General features: G+C 37.4%; 2 long non-coding RNA genes across 2 annotated transcripts; one reads left to right on the forward strand and one right to left on the reverse strand.

Annotated features, from left to right (window-relative positions):
* Positions 1 to 130: 130 nt before the first annotated feature.
* On the reverse strand, positions 131 to 1,213 carry LOC107041440. Its single transcript, XR_001461058.1, has 3 exons — positions 539 to 1,213; positions 311 to 468; positions 131 to 212 (listed from the first exon to the last, which is right to left on the reverse strand). It is a non-coding gene; the product is annotated as an uncharacterized LOC107041440 (long non-coding RNA).
* Positions 1,214 to 5,602: 4,389 nt separating this feature from the next.
* Positions 5,603 to 10,510, forward strand: LOC107040817. The gene is made up of 3 exons (XR_001461025.1): positions 5,603 to 5,664; positions 5,870 to 6,102; positions 10,416 to 10,510. It is a non-coding gene; the product is annotated as an uncharacterized LOC107040817 (long non-coding RNA).
* Positions 10,511 to 17,079: the final 6,569 nt, after the last annotated feature.

Here is a 17,079-nt window from a genome sequence, read left to right on the forward strand (position 1 = left end):
ACAACAAAAAGTTGAAGCCCTCTCTTCGCTTCTTCTGGGTGTAGGCAATAGAAAACAACATTTTACATTTTCATACATTAATTCAATTTTGATTCAAATATACTGTATTATGGGAATGACATGAAATATTCAGTTTTTCCGGTTATCCTCCACTACTTTCCTTGGTCAAGAGATTCTAATAAGAAAAAATACGAGAACGAAGCCGTAATGATCTAGAAAGGAGAACAAATCAAGATTACCTACATTGAAAAAGAATAGATAATGAAGATATTCTTGTTTTTCTGAGGATATCAATCGAAAGATACATTACCGATGAAGCCAGGGGAATGGATATGACGAAGAATCCATAAACATTTATCGCGATGGGCGATCCTTCTGCTGCAGCACATGTGCAACGTGGGTCATGAATTTTCTGTTGTAGACATCCGGCCACTTGCAGGAATAAATCGCATTGCTCAGGTTCTCACTCTGAAATCAGGGCGTGTAATGTTGTATTAAATGTATTTGGTGTTGAGAATGAATGGAGAGGGCTGCGTACCTCTGAAATCAACACCAAGCCATACCACCCACAAGTCAATATCTGCAAGTATTTCAATAATATCCAACCGACATATATGAGCAGCATTCTCGTGTTGAAATCTGCAATCTATCTATCGGCTTTGAAAATGCGGATTATGATTCAAATGAGTTACACGACTTATCAACGGGAAGACATTTCCACTACATTTTGACTTTCTCGCTCATCTCTAAATGAATTAGATTCATTTACGTATTATTTACAAAAATAATAGCATCACTCGTGAATATTTCAAAGTAGGTACATGGAAAAGGCAATACCAATATAGTGGGAAGTACGTTAGCTACAATTTGATAGAGAATGAAAAGAAGTGGAACAATAACGTAATTGAACACCAGCATTTTGTAGCATATGAACAGAAATTTCATTGATACTGTGAATATCTTGACAGTCGTTTTATTCAGGGTTACAGTCGTTGTATCGACGCAATAGAATCGCAAGTCACTGTCTAATCGTTCATAGATTTCTAGAAATGTATGTTTGTAAATCACCGTTGCCATCAGCTTGAAATGACAATGTTTAGTGGCTCCCTGAACATTTTAGTCTTTTCATAGTGTTAATAATCTTATTGTAGTACCTTGAAAGGAATGGTGGTGAGAGCAACTGCGGGAAATAGACATTCGGTCATAGAACTCATATCCGATGAATTGAAAGCTTTCTGAAAGATCGTGCAACTAATTAGTACCGCACCAATCGTCGCGTAACACGGTAAAAACATTTTGACAAAACGTTGAAATCTGGTTGTACACCATATCGGGCAGTACTGCAGCAATATTCTGACGATTTCGTCACGAGTATTATATTGCTCCAAAACAAAATCACACATTGTGAGGGGTCTTTACATACTGCTGTCGGCTTCGTCGGAGAGAGGGCTTTCAAAGTCATTGTTGAATAATGTGGGGAGACATGAACTCGTTAATAGTAATACTCTTTGAAGTTATCGAATTTTTTGCATGCTCTAACGACTGGAGGTAGAAGAGAAAATCATCGCATCATGGAATATTACAAAGAAATCGATGCCCACTCATCGCAATTATTATAAATCACGAACAATTGTTACTTTTGTAACAGTCGTTTGTGGTCTTTTCTGATGACTTGGCTGATAAATATCAGTTGAATATCAGAAACTGAGTGCGCTAGATATTCTGCAATATTTTAATTTGGAAAATTATTATTTGGGTGTGTAGAATGTTATGAAATGATGATCAATTTCAAGGATGAAGAGCCTATCGTTAAAAACATAAAGTTTAGTGAAGTTGTTTTATATCGACGTTTGTTTCAGTTGTATGGAAAATATATATTATTAAGGAATCATAATTTCTATGCCACCTGGGCCCTCGAAATTTACATAATAAAGACACACTGCCATATTAAGCTAATTTTAAAGTCACAATCCCAAGTTCTGTCATGTCGAAATACATTGAAACTGCCTGTCTAAAAAAATTCCATTATCTGAAGCATATTTTCTTGAGAGAACCACTGTGCCCATTGAGTCAGTGTGACCAGTGGACACAGTGGAATCCCTGCATTATCGGCCGGTTGCACGACTGAGGTTTTCCATGGTTTCCCTGGCAGTCCAATCCCGAATGGGGTGCAGTTGGGGATAAAGTAAGTCGGCCCATGGTAACGCAGATAGGGAAGGGAACAAAATGTAAAAACCCGAGAGGGTATACATATGGAACCAAAAATAAAAAATAATTAATGAATGAATCTCGTAAATTTCAATTTCTTAAATTTTTCTGAATAACCAGCCTATTTTCCTAATCCTTCGTCATTATCGTCTTTTACGAACGTCACAAATCAGCATTTTTCGCACCTTTTCTCCTAGCAACGATTGGAATTACTGTCTGAACAATTGCGAGTGGAGTCTGGGTTGGAGTGCAGGATGTGCATACTTCTCGTATTGCCATCCGAGGTACCGAATACAATGAAACTCCAAGTGACATTTCCAAGTGTAATCTCGGCATTCAAAGTGGGATCATACTGAACAATGCACCCAGAGTATTTTGACGTTTCAAATCGGAAAAAAATCGAGATTCCATTCAAACTGTTCACGCTGACAATTCGCAGTTTTTATTGGCACGATTTTAGCCTCAACACACACCAGTTTTAATTATACTTTTTTTCTGCTCTTCAGATTCGAAATTGGAAAGGTGGCTGCAGGATATTGCCGTCGCTTCAGGGATTTAGAAAATGGTATTCAATATTGCATTCGTGAATGTAAAGATGTGTGTTTGAATGATTGAATGCATTCTCTGTGTGTGTGAAAGCAGCAATGGCTAAATTGAAAAATTATTCATGAAATTGCAACGAAGAAATTGTTATTTTTAATGACGATCCAGATGAAAGACACAATTAAAGATTTATTTTTGGTGCTACATGGTCATTAAAATTATGAAATTTCAGGCGATTATTCTTCCGAATTGTCAAACTTTTCAAAATTCAATGTAATTCAATACTCGGTCAAGTTTTTAAAATTTTGAGAATCAATCAGAAATTTAAAGAAATAACTGTAGCTGTGTATCTCATCCGAGAATTGTTCTTATAGGTCAGTCGGTGGAATATCGATCGCCGCACAGGAGGTGCTGAGTGGGGATGTACGCTCAGAGGAGTCACAATTGTGAGTAGAGAAAAACTAAACATCTCATTGATTACCAATGTCGATCATCCCTGTCACATGAGACAGTTTAGAAATTTTTTGAAATCTCATGGAAAATATGATAGTAATTCTCATAAAAGTGCCATGGAATCAGATTGAGGGGAAAAACGGTTGACAACTTGATTGAACTTTCAGTGGAACATGAATATTCAGAACCAAAATGACACGAATTTTCAATTTTTCCCTGAATTTTCCTGATTTTTCTGAATTTTCATAGAATAATTGAACTGAAAAATAAAGCATTTTATTGATTTTTAGATCATTTGAACAAAAAATCAATGGAATATTTGATTTTTCAATGACAAGATTGCCTGAAATTTAAGTGGGACTTGAAACTTTTAACAGCGTAAGATGATGAATGATGGATAATTTAAAAAAATCCAAAATATTGATAAAAGACTGGTCCTCTCATTCTAATTTCCAAACGGCTCTTGATGGGAGTGCAGGAGGCATGCGCTCAAAAAAAATTTGGACTCTGATAAATTTCCAAAAAAGAAATCAAAATCAACCGCCTATAGACCGTCTATAGCCTCCGCGGGAGAAGAACAGACGAAAAGGTTGAGGACAGTTGGATCGATGCTCGGTGAGTTATCGTATAACTCCATAACAAGGGCTCGTTATATCTCCCACCACCCCCCGGAGACAGTTGTCTCCAGCACTTATTGAAGCCGTCCCGCGTTTTTCAAAACCGTTTATCAATCGGTGACGCTATACGAAGATGGAAAATCGCTGTCTGGCGCCGGCAAAAATGTTCAACGTCTCGACAGATAATCGAGGACAATTTTCTGAAAAAAATTGATTTCCACAGGCGGTGGGCAGTCGCGTGTGAGCTTTCATCGAGGCACCTTCGTCCTGAGGACTCCGTCTTCAGAGAGCTGTCATCTTGGGGGAGTTGGAGATTTTTCGACGGCCGTCAACCATCAGCATATCAGGATTGAGACGCAACATGATGGCTCGATCCATTTCTCGTCAAGTTTGTGACGATCTTTCGGGATATTTTTATATTGAATTTCTAATATTTCATTTGTTTCTAGGAAGGGTTAATTGACTGAAGAGGTGGTGTGAGAACTATTCAAGGTCTAATCGGGGAGTGGGAAATGTGAAATGAGATCTGAGGAAGTGCTTGAATTTAATCGTCAATGGCGTTAAATAACAGGAAAAGTCGCATGAAAAATAATTCAAATTTAAAGCAGAAGAGCCGAATATGATAGCAATCAAGCAACCATTAATCAGTCATCTTTAGGAAGACAACATGCAATTCGATGAACTCGAGCTCCACATTTCGCAGGTAAGTCTTTCTTCATCTCATTCTTCACAAAAACATTTAATTATTCTTTCATATTGACATTATGTTCCTAACAGCTCATTTTTTTCTGTTTGCAAATTAGAATACTACGTATACATACATATATATTTTTTTATTTTAAGCACTCACTGCATATTCTGCAAAAAATTCACTTCTGGGTTAAGTGTTTAACAATAAGCAGAGTTCAAACTCTTAGATCAGAGGAATCTAAGAATTGGTCTGTGATAAGTATTGAAACTTTACCAAGTGTAACGAAAAAAAAAAAGGATCACCCTTCACTATTTTTCGAATTTTCAAACAATTTTTTTGTAATACCTGCCTCAAAAGTTCACTTTTCGAAACCGTTTAGTGCGTGTAAAGTGGTTATTTTACGCACAATGTGCGTAAAACTCAGAGGTCGTGCGTAAAGTGAATTTCAAGTGCGTAAAGCTTCGCACTCGACTGAACTCGGCAGGTATTACAAAAAATAGGATGTGTTACGCGTGCATGCAAATAAGTGGTTCTTTACGCACTTGTAACACAATATACTATTTTGAAACAAATTTTCATTAAAATAATTTGGAATAACTCTAAATATTAATTATTGTCAATAAATTTCGTTCAAGATCATATGTAGCATAATCATCCCATAATTCAACATAATTGTAATATTTTGAGATAGACTCGGCCTGGAAGAATGCGCTCCTAAAAAGATGAATTCTTCTCCCAAGAAAATGATTCCTTGACAAGTGCAAATCGAATTTAGGTCAAAATCAGAAAATGGCAATCGATCCTACAGCCAATCGATATGAGAATGCTTCAAGCGTCGGTGACATGAGCCGATGCCCGACGAATTATCTTATACCCAGATATCAAAAGCCTGCTACAATTTGCAATTTCACCCTTCGCTTCAACCCTTCACGGGTAATCGTTTACCGAAGCAACTCCACAATCTTGAGCCGAAGAAAACGATTTGAAATCGCAAACTCCTGTCGAGGAAAATTTCCCCACTGTCATTACCGTAATGGTGGGTAATTTTCGAAAGAAAATTTTTCCCCTCGAGTCGGAGTGCAGTCGTTCGCCGACTTCCATCGAGTTCACTTCGTCCACAAGTGTCTCATTGCGGACGAGCGTCACTCCAGGGTACTTCTGATTCTTCAATAGTTCTATTCCACCCGAAACCCCAGCATATCTCGGCTGCTGTATCAAGTGAATAAAATAGAAGAGTTTTAAAAAAATACACCGCCAACTGATTAATTCCATTTTTTCACTAAATAAGATTCCCTGGCGTTCCGCTAATGCCATCATAATTCACCAGTGACGTGACAATTGTTTTCTCTATTTCCAGGCCATCCATTCTCCCTCCAAATAATTTCACCTGACAACGAAAAATGTTTTGAATAATCTGCCGAGATCATGGAATGTGAATACCAGCTGCTGTGGAAATTATGAAACGTGCAGACGAACATCAAAAGGAGGATTAATTGTCGCTCTCGTCAGACTGAGAATTTCATTTGGAGAAATCCCCCCACCCCCTCCCCTCTCACCAAAACTTGAATCAGTGATGAAAATACAGAGCAGGTAAATATGAAAGCATATTCTCTAATTTATCGTGATATTTGTCTGGCGTATACACACGGGCTGGCATATTCAGCGCCCCTACATCTTGTGTTTACCATTTAATCCAGTAGATATCTACATGTATTTTATGTATACTTAACATCCTTCGCTTTGCCATCTCAAAATTATGTTTCTTTGCATATGAGGATTTTAATTAAATTACCGAAAGTTTATTCGAAAATGCGAATGGCGCATGCCTCTCAACTATTTTCATTAGAATAAAGTCTACTGTACTCTTGTGTCGAGGAATCACTGCAGAATTTTCAGTGTCAGCCGACAAATAGTCAGGAGGAAACAATCATCTCAACTTGTTGGATGAAGCTGTTGTTGGGTTTGTCAAAACACAAACATCTGGATGTTTGTGTTTTGATGGACAGTTGGAGTCCGTCGTTTGTGCCCTCTAGGCACCTTCACCTTTACATTGCAACTGAAATTAGATCGTCTGGTGCTGAAGGGCTATGAACAGTACAACCTTTGCAGACATTTTCATGTAATTTTCATGATGGTATTAGTTGGAATATTCTCATCCTTTATCCGAGTTTTGCTCTCATCATTTTGCTGCAACTGAAACTGACACAGCTGTCACACAGTTTCAACAGCATCGTTAATTATTGTAGTTGTAGGAGACTGATTTTATGGGAGTAAACATTTAGATGGCATATACAGAAACTTTATGATTCGACAGTTGGTTTCGGTCAATACCAACAGATTGGCGAATGTTTGAGGCGCATGAAATGAATTTATACCATGTGTAAGCAATTTTGAATATCTCCAAAAGATATTGATGAATGGATGATAATACTAAAAGTATCAACGGGGATGGACTAGTCCAGTGAATCGAAACTGAATCTGAAATTGACGAATAGTTTCTATGAAACTGCCCTGTACGAGCCCCAGAAGGTCCTAGATGACCTTTATATCACCTCCATTAGACCTTCATCTGACCCTAAATGACCACACATGACCTACATTGTACGCATTTGATATCTGACAATTGTCTCTTATGAAACTACCCTATCTGAAGCCCGGAAGACCCTATATAACCTTTACACAATCCCCTTTAGGCCTTGATCTGATCCTAGGTGTCCTCCACATAACCTTCAGCGTAGCCATGGAATACCTCACATTTATTGCATATAAAACTACCCCATAGAACCCCTAGATGACCCCATCTGGCCTGTTTATGACCCCCTTTGGGCCTTCATGTGGCCCGAGGGGACCTCCACGCGACGTTCATCACACCCATTTCATACCTGACAATTAGCGCACATAAAACTGCCCTATATGACCCTCACAAGGTCCCATATGACCTCCATGAGACCTTCATCCGACCCTAAATGACCTTCTCATGACCTACATCGTACCCATTTGATACCTGACAATTGTCTATGGAACTACCTTATCTGAATCCCAGAAGGCCCTGTATAACCTTTATACGATCCCCTTTAGGCCTTGATCTGATCCTAGCTGTCCTCCACGTGACCTTCACCGAAGCCATGGAATATCTCACATTTATTACACATAAAACTTCCTTATAGGACCTCCAGATGACCCATCAGACCTTTTTATGACCCCCTGTGGGCCTTCATCTGGCCCTAGGGGACCGCCACGCAACCTTCATCATACCCATGTCATACCTGACAATTATTTCATACGAAACTACTCTATATGACCCCTATCTGAACCTGCCTGACCTTTATATGACCCCCTTTATACCTTCAGCTGGCCCTAGGTGACCTCCACGTGACCTTCATCATACTTATTTCATACCTGACAATTATTTCATCTGAAATCACCCTATATGACCCCCAGGAGACCCCATATAACCTTCGCAAGACCCCGATTGGGCTTTCATCTGACCGTAGATAACCTTAATATGACCTCCATGTGACCCCATATGACCTGCGTATGACCTTCATCACACTCTAGATGCGATAACTAGGTAACCAAATGAATTATGCTCAATTGAAATATCGGAACGAATAGTTACAAGAGCCAAAATTTCCGTAAAAGTTTTTTTTAAATAAGTTAAAACACATGAGACAGTATTTCCCACTTTCTGATTCCCTCACTGACTATTAAAATACCAATCCCATGGACAAACCCATCTCCAATTTTCCCTCCCAGTTCAAATTCATTTTTAATGAACTCATAAGCAACACATTGTCACGAGTGCGTGCAATCATAAAGCAGCTGTTTCTCCACATTTTCCACCCCTTCCCATCTGCAACCCAGTTTCATAAACTGTTGGTTGTCGAGACAATAAATCAGATTACGCGAAACATTTTGCGCCATTCGCAAAGCACCTCAACCCTCTCCTGTACGTAAAATATCCGCACTACTGCGGTTACCAAAGCGCATTATTTAAATGGTTGGAAAAAAAACCTTATGGAGAAGCATCACTCGAAAAAAATAACTGCAGATAAAGAATAACTGCAGATGTTTTTTCATCGGGACAATGCTATGTGTAACCATCAAGAATTGTCTTTGTTGTTTTTTCAAATGGAATTTTGTCGTGTAAAAATGATGAATTTACATTGTTTGACTTTTTGCTTCCGAATGGAGGCTTTGTAATCGTCGTTTTTTACGATCTTATAATTTCCGCCGAAATTATTACCAGGGTAAACAGCACATTCGGGAGAAAATTCTATTGGTTTTCTGTCGATTTTGTTTTAAAAAATCCGCACATTTGTTTCAATAAAAATATTTCACAGAAAAAACTACTACATTCAGCTATTTCTTAAAGAAATCCCTCGGCATGAATTTAATTTTGAAAAAAAGTTCTATAGGAAGACAACATTCGAAAAAGCGCAGAGGAGTTGGGGAAATCTAATAGAATTTCCCAGCGAATTCGCTCGATTTTCCCATGTAATTTTTTCGAACCTCGTTGCTTCATCTACATAAAAAACGATTGTTTTCCCCGGAATACGACGATAAAACCCCGTCCTGAGTGATGAGTTAATATTACTTTAATGAATAACCTAGGGTCTGAGTGCTCGTTAGAGAGACGCTGTGGTGCGAATGGCCATGCACATTCAGTTTTCCCATTAATATCCAATTTTGCAGGATAGAATAGCCTTTCCATTGAGGGAGGGCTAACTGCCATCTCAATCAATCGACGTGGTTTCCTGCAGCTGAGTGATTCCACTCGCACATCCTCTCTTTTAAAAAATCCCACAATTCCCAATAAAAAGTTGACAGATTTCCGTGAATAGACCTTGAGAGCTTTTGCTCCGTTCTCCCGGGAATCATCGGTGCCGCGCTAATTTGCCCGATGCATCAGGATATGTGGGAGAAAAAAAAAGTTATAATTAAAATGAAAAAAGAAAGTAGATGAACGGGAATTGAAAAGGAGGGAGGAGGGTTGGGCGAAGAGTGAAAAGAGGGTATGCGGTGAAAACATGGGAGTTGAAGTGAAGGCGTTGAAGGGAGCCTCGCGAGACGAGGTCGAGAGGGTCACCACGACGCGACGCGTCTGTATACAAGATTCCCTTCTACCGGAAACTCCAGTGGAGGGACCTTGGGCGTATTATAATGCATCGGAAAAGGAAAAACTTTTCTTCCCCTGTTACAAACGCCGGAGTCTGCCCTGTGGCTGTTCTCCAACGAAATATCTCGTCTTTTCTCACCCGGTCATGTTACCATTTAATGAGATGGATATTGACGAAGTTGGGAGTGCTTATGATTTATGAAAGGAGGTAAATTTTAAGGATGAAAAATTTGCATGAGTGGAATAGCTTTGCGCAATATCTTGTCGGTGAATCGCATCAATTTTTCATACTCACTGTTGAACATTTTAGGCTGGAACTTCTGGTACACTTATTTGGAAATTTTGAATGGAATTTTTTCATGGAAAATTGGAAATTTCATGGCAAGATGATTGATCGATCACATGATTCGTCGTTCTCACTGCCAGAAACCTGGCTCGCCTGAATTTCCAAAATTTTCAGTTATTTTCGTTGGCACATGGACTAGGAAATTGCAATACCATTGAATTCTCCAAAATTCAACTCATTTTTCAGTAAAAAAATATATGAAAATTTCACGTGAGTGAAATTTCAGAAGTAATTTTCCAGCAATTGAATGGACACTGTAAATTCCAGTTCAATGATTCCATAAAAATTAATAGAAATCAGGAAATTTTTGGTGAATGCAGTTCTAAATTTCAGTGAAATCTGAAATTTTATTATTTTTCCCCCGTAAATCGAATCCAATGTCGCTCTCTCCGAAAATTGCCTGTCAACTGTTCATGGAATTTCATTTTTTTCTAACAGCGCATTCGAAGGAAATGATGGCTTCACTCATTCAAAGATATAAGACTATTACTGCAACTTAGTACGACCGAGAAAATGGTGAATGATAAAATGAACAATGCACGGTTAGAGCGGCTCTCAAGCGGACAATGAGAGCAGCGTCTTGTAGGAGACACACGAAACAATGGGATGTTACAGGCAATAATGGTGATACTGGTCAACGAGAGCCGGGATAATAGAGACCGGAATATAAAGCGCAACACGAAAGACAAGGGTAAAAAAGGTACGTAAACATGGGGAAAATCAGCTCTCGAGGGAGGCGATATCTCAGACGGGGGTGAGTGGAACGAGGCACAAGGAACCCTCGGGTTTTCTTTTAGTCAACGATCGTGACCAAATGATATGAGGGTTGGATTTTGGGGAAGGCTAAATGGTGAATGACGAAACGCTGATGGGAGTGACCCCGGGGTTCCTTCGCCTTTCATGATATCGTCAATCCTTTTTGGAGTGGAACGAACAATAAGCTTTTCCTCTAAGTTTGGCTTGATGTCATAATATTGTGGGGGAGCGAGTGTCACTTATGAAAAAATTCAATAGAAAATTCTATTGGAATTCTCTAGAAATTCTATGGGGATTCTATTAAAATTCTAGGGAATTCTTGTTAAAATTCCATTTATTCTTTGCGTAGATTAGATAAGAAAAAGTCAATAGATTTCGATTTTTCTGTTTGAATTTTTCTCTTGATTTTGAATTAGTTGGCAATTTGGGGTGAGAGGATGATTTCTGAGAAATATAATATGTGAAAACCGCCTGTTCCTGAAGTTGAATTGAACCTCTCCTATTTTTGTTTCATTTTTCGCTCAATTTTCAATTTTGTTATTTATAATTTTCATAGGAGCTAGACCCCTTTTACACGGCTGATTTGCTTTGACTAATATATCGAGGAGAGATCAATCCAATCTTTTCTAAATCCAAAAAATGAAATCCGTAAATTCCCTTCGGGGCCTCCTGCACTTTGGCATCATAATATGATGTCCTGCGCATGTGCAAGCGGCGCGATAAGCTGCGCAGTAGTGTCACGAGTGAATCGACGTGATTCTGGTGTTTGATTTCTTTTGTGTGATACACATACCGGAGACTTACTGTCTAGAATAATAATATTGTTGCGTTTGATGAAATGACATGAACGGATACGTGATTAATTAATAAAAGGAGAGTTTAAGGCTTGCGTTCCGTCAGATACGCAACAATATTATTAATGAAACATGGAAAATCTTACCAACACCTGAGAATTACAAAAATATAACTAACATTCCGTCATAATCTAAAAACCTTAAGCATGAAATGTCAACTCTGAATGTAATGCAATATCTAAAAAAGACAATGAAGTGAACATTGAAAAAATGGTGTCGGATCGATAACTTGGCGTATTTTTAGCACCAAAAGAGCGTATTTATATGCGATGATAAAGGAAAATAGTAAATGTGAGATGGAGTAAAAGGAACAAAAGAGAGGATGGAGTGTAAAAAATTCAAGATATGAAGGGAGGGAAAATGTGGAGGAAGAGAGAAAGTAAACTCCAATTACGACGTTTAGAGGAGACTCACGCACAGAGGCCAAAGACTCGTCGGGGTCCTCTACGTAAGAGGGTGATGTCCGTGGCAACCCTCAGGGAGCCTGAAGCTATCTCGGGCCTGTCCGTATCGCGAAAGTCCTCTATCTCCCTCCACTGCATAAGCTCTCCAACAATCCCATACCCATACCTACATCACTGAGGCAACCTCGTTAGATTTTCTCCCTTTCCCACTATTCAGTTATATCCGCTTTACCACTCTACATACACTGTGAAAGCATATATCGTGCACTCATTTCCTCATCTTCAGTCCACCTCACTCTCGTCTACTCCAATTTCACTGGGTTCTCCATCCTATTTCCCTCTACAACTGGCAGCCTGCAACAGACGAGTGAGATCTCGTATGTATAAGCGACCAATTAACATACGGGAAATAACGAGTAGCTTTGGAGTTTATATTTTCGGTATAAATGCCAGACCAATTTCCCGTTTTTGGGGGGCATTGCGATCTTCAATGAGGAAGTGATTGAAACTAGGAATGAAAAAATTTCGTTGGAAAAGCTAGCGCATTCGATTGAAAATTCTATTAGGTTTTCGCCGGTTCTATTGAAGAAATTACGCAATTTTATTCCAGGGTTTTTAATAGAAAATACGCAAGAGGAACTATTTTATAGAAAAAAATGAGAAGAATTAAATTTTTCTGTTGAAACCTCTTCTGCAGGAATTACTCGACATCAATCACTCCATTTTTTTATACAAAAATAGAATTTCATTGATTTTTTCAAAAGAATTTGCTAGAGAATTCGCTGAGTTTATCTATAAAATCCTTCCGTACGTGTCAACTGTAATGGATGTAATGGAATTATTGAATTGTCTACAATAATTCTAGTCTCGAAATTGCCGAGTGCAATGAGATGTTTTGCTCAACACTTGAAAAAAAAAATTGAATCAAAGTTTTCTAACATCTCTGTTGTCGAAATAAAAGTGCTGATAAAATCCGAGAAATCGTTTTTGCTCGACACTTGACACTGGTTGAAGCAAAGTTTCTCAATAAAAGTTTTTCCACGATATTCTTGTAGCGAGTGCAGCTAGTAGAGTCACTACACGAAGAGTCCATTTACATAGGTTTACATATGAAACACCGTGGGCTGTACTGGGCCATGAGATAACGCCCCATCTGCATAGAGTACTATGGACTATTATGTACATGCTATACGACAATATCCGAATCTATATGCATTGAAATTACCTTAACGCCGGGAGTATATCTGCGTTGTTAGGGGAGTCGAGTGACTCATATGTATTTCATTGACCTCATTTTCGGGATGAATTGAATCTAATCAGTTGATGGAAATCTGGAGATTTAGGGAATCTCGTATAGTTTCTTATTTATAAGTTTCATAGATTCCTGCAGTCTTGAGGTCATTAAGTTATTCAAGGATGGATTGCACTGTTCTACGCACGAAAAAATTTAATGGAAAAACCTATCGAATGCGTTGGAAAATTCTATTGAATTTCTATTAAACTTTCTATTAGTTTTAGACTGATTCTATTGACATGTTCAATAGAAAACATTCAATAGAAAAAGTCAACTGAATTCGATTTTTCTATGTAAGTTATTCCTTTCATATATTTTCTATAGTATTTGCTCGACTCAAATGTTTCAAGTCTTTTTCATTCTATTTTTCTTTTCTTCTCATTAAGAAAATCAAACGAAAAAACTTGGAAAATTTGAGCCGAGGAAATTTTCTCTCTAGAAAATATCTCCATAGAATAAGTTATATAGGAAAATTGAATTCTATTAACTTTTTCTACTGAATATTTTCTATTGAACATTTCAATAGAATCGGCCAAAAACTAATAGAACAGTTCAATAGAAATTCAATAGAATTTTCTAACGAATTCGATAGGTTTTTCTATTACATTTTTTTGTCCGTGTCACGAAACTTTCAACGGAATTTTATTTACAAATGTTTTCTTTCTACTCTATTTTGCTTCGCGTTCCATAGAAAAAATCAAACAAAAAATTCAGAAAAACTGAATTGAGTTTCTATAGACACATATCTCAACAGAATAACTTGTACAGAAAAAACTATCTCTATTGATTTTCCCCGTAAAATATTTTCCATCAAACATTTCTATTGAAAAAAACACAGATGAGCTGCGGAATTTTTCAACAGAATCGGCCAGAAACTGGTAGAAAGTTCAATAAAAATCCAATAGATTTTTTTCATACGCGCCCATGATGAATACAGCTTCGCCTGTATCGACTCGAGAGACCCGCACCGATTGATGAGCCCCTCGACAGATTATTGACGAACAGCGATTCGAGGATCCTCCATAATTGCTGATGGCAATGATCCATTAACTTCCACTCATAAACGCTAATTTCTGTTTGCTGAATTTTTCGCTCAATAGACCCTCGAATACCGTTCATTAACTCATTCACATTTTACACCTGGTGAATGTCAGATCAATCGGAAGGCCTAAAGGATATTCATCAATAGTCGCACACACTCAAAAAAATTTTGATTTTTTTTAATGGACAATGTTATGTCCTTCGTATTTATGAAAAATTCAATCTACCAACCCAAATTTATTATTCAGAAATCAAATAGACAATATGCGTCGAATGCAGACATTAGCATGAGTTCATACGGAGATTATTATGTTGTCCTGCAGATGGATTATTAATTTGAAAAAAATTCACGAGCGCCCAAAAGTTGATTTCCTATGTTCATCCGTGATTATAAAAAATTGCAGAATTTTTTTTCGAACATGAAAAAATTATATCTTTGGAAAATGAATAAACATCCTTAAACGGTTCCTTTACCATCGACTAATTTTCAATTCGACAGGAGCAATTTTCCTAACGAGTGGCGCGATATCTTCTCCCACATAAATTCAACAAGTTTAACGAGCGTCGCAATGCCCATCCCTGATAAAAACATCCTTATTACCAAATTACAAATGCTAAAAAAAATTTGACTAATGGACAAAGTTATCTCTTTCAAATTTGTTATTCAGAAATAAAACAGAAAATATACGCCGAATGTAGGCGTTAGCTTGAGTTCATATACGGCTTGACCGTTCAATTCAGTACATTTTTTGACATTGCCCTCTATTTTCGTTTTCTTTTTTGTCATAAAAATAAATCTCACGAGCGCCCGATGTTAATTTCCTACGTTCCTCCTTGATTATAAAAAATTGCAGAACTTTTTTTTGGAACATAAAAAAATTATATTTTTGGAAAATGAATAAACACCCTTAAATAGCTCCCTTATGATCGACTAATTTCCAATTCGACAGGAGCAATTTTCCTAACGAGTGGCTCCCACATAAATTCAACAAGTTTAACGAGCGTCGCAATGCCCATCCCTGATAAAAACGTCCTTATTACCAGGTCTGCTTGAGGCACGTACCACCCTACCCACTGTCTCCAGTCTCATATTTCCCCTGCTTTGGTTTCTCTCGTTTTCCCCAGGCTTCTGCTATCCCACATATACATTATCATCTTTTTTTCTCCCTCCCTTTAATACGTATATATTTTTACTTTCTGCAGAAATCCCATCCATTGAGGAATGGAAAAAGCCCCCTCGAGCATCAATTTAGCTAATGTGTAATATGTTTTCACAGTTGCTTTATTCTTTCTCCATTAACCTGGGGCTCTATAAATTCTAAAAAGACTCGGACGTTTTTTTTTTAAATCCGTGAAAAGGAAATATTCACGAGGGCTCGAGAGGTAACGAAGTGGAATAATATTATAATGGATCTCCTTTTCGTTTTTTTTAACAGATTAATTCATTTGAATATTGCCGAGTTGTATATCCAGTAATACCAGGATTTATATGGTCGTAATGAACCGTGAGAGATTCAAGAAAACGGGGCAATTAATTTACCAGTCGATTTTAATCCTCCTTTGTCCGATTTAATTAAGATTTCTGCAGTTCAGCGGGTTTCATGCGCATTCGGCTGACGCAGAAATTGCACAATAAGTATTAAATTGAAGTAACAAAGTTGGGGGAGTGGAGAAAGAAAGTATTCCCTATACATGCTGGTAATAAAGTTAACGCGGAGACCATCTGCCAGAGAAATTTCTGGCTTATCGAGTTTTCCTGAGGCACTTTTCAACAGTTACCGGAAGACCTTCACTCTCAAGATAATACGTAAAAAAAATCACCAAAGTAGAAGTACATGACAAAACTTTTTGGCTTTGAGATACTTAAATTTTCATGGACCCACTACCCTGCTGAAAGCGGATTTACCAACAGTCTGTGTGTGGACCCGGAAGTTTTGCGGTATCCCAGAAGAATCGATGCTCCGATTTGCATATTTATGGGGTTAATAATAAATAATTTGACAGGCCAGTGGTGGGTTGAGAGGGGTGTGGAAGGGAATAGTCATGAAATCAGAGTGTCAACAGGGGCTATTCATTGGATATTGGCACCCGATCAGGTTCTGAGGTATCAGTGTCAGCCCAGTTAAATGCTTTTCTACTTTTGCAATTATTTTAACATTTTATACATTTTAAAAATCTGAAAAAACATTGGAAAACTTATTTTTAGAGGGACATTGATGAAATAATTTAAAAAGTGCAATTTTTGAAAATTACGAGCATTTTCTATAAATAATTTATAAACAATCAGTTTTCTCCCATAAAAATCATTTGTTTGGAATCGTAAGAAATTTATTCATATTCAGAATTTTACAAGAAATCAATTTCATGCCTAAAAAATGACGTTTCCGGAAGTTTAAACAATTTTAATTATATATTCATAAACAACGAATATTCCGAAAAATAATAATTCTGTGCAAAATGTAATTTGAATGAGGCTGAGAAATTTTTCTCACGCAATTCTTCACTATTTCATATTTTTCTGCAGAAATACTATGCTATAACAAAATTTAACAATTTAACAAAGTTTATCTAGTGAAAAGGTTTCAAGAGCAGAATTTTTTGTTAGCAAAAATTTCCTATCCAGAAAATTTGTCTATATAATAATAATTTTCTAATAATGTTCCCTGCACAATAATTTTTTTGTAAGACAATTATGCTTCAAGAAAACTTTCCACTAAAAGAAAATATTCGAATGGTCTCAAAATGAAATTTTT

The sequence above is a fragment of the Diachasma alloeum genome, unplaced genomic scaffold (genome assembly GCF_001412515.2).
Source record: "Diachasma alloeum isolate Michigan unplaced genomic scaffold, Dall2.0 Dall_scaffold_00179, whole genome shotgun sequence".
Classification (NCBI taxonomy): domain Eukaryota; kingdom Metazoa; phylum Arthropoda; class Insecta; order Hymenoptera; family Braconidae; genus Diachasma; species Diachasma alloeum.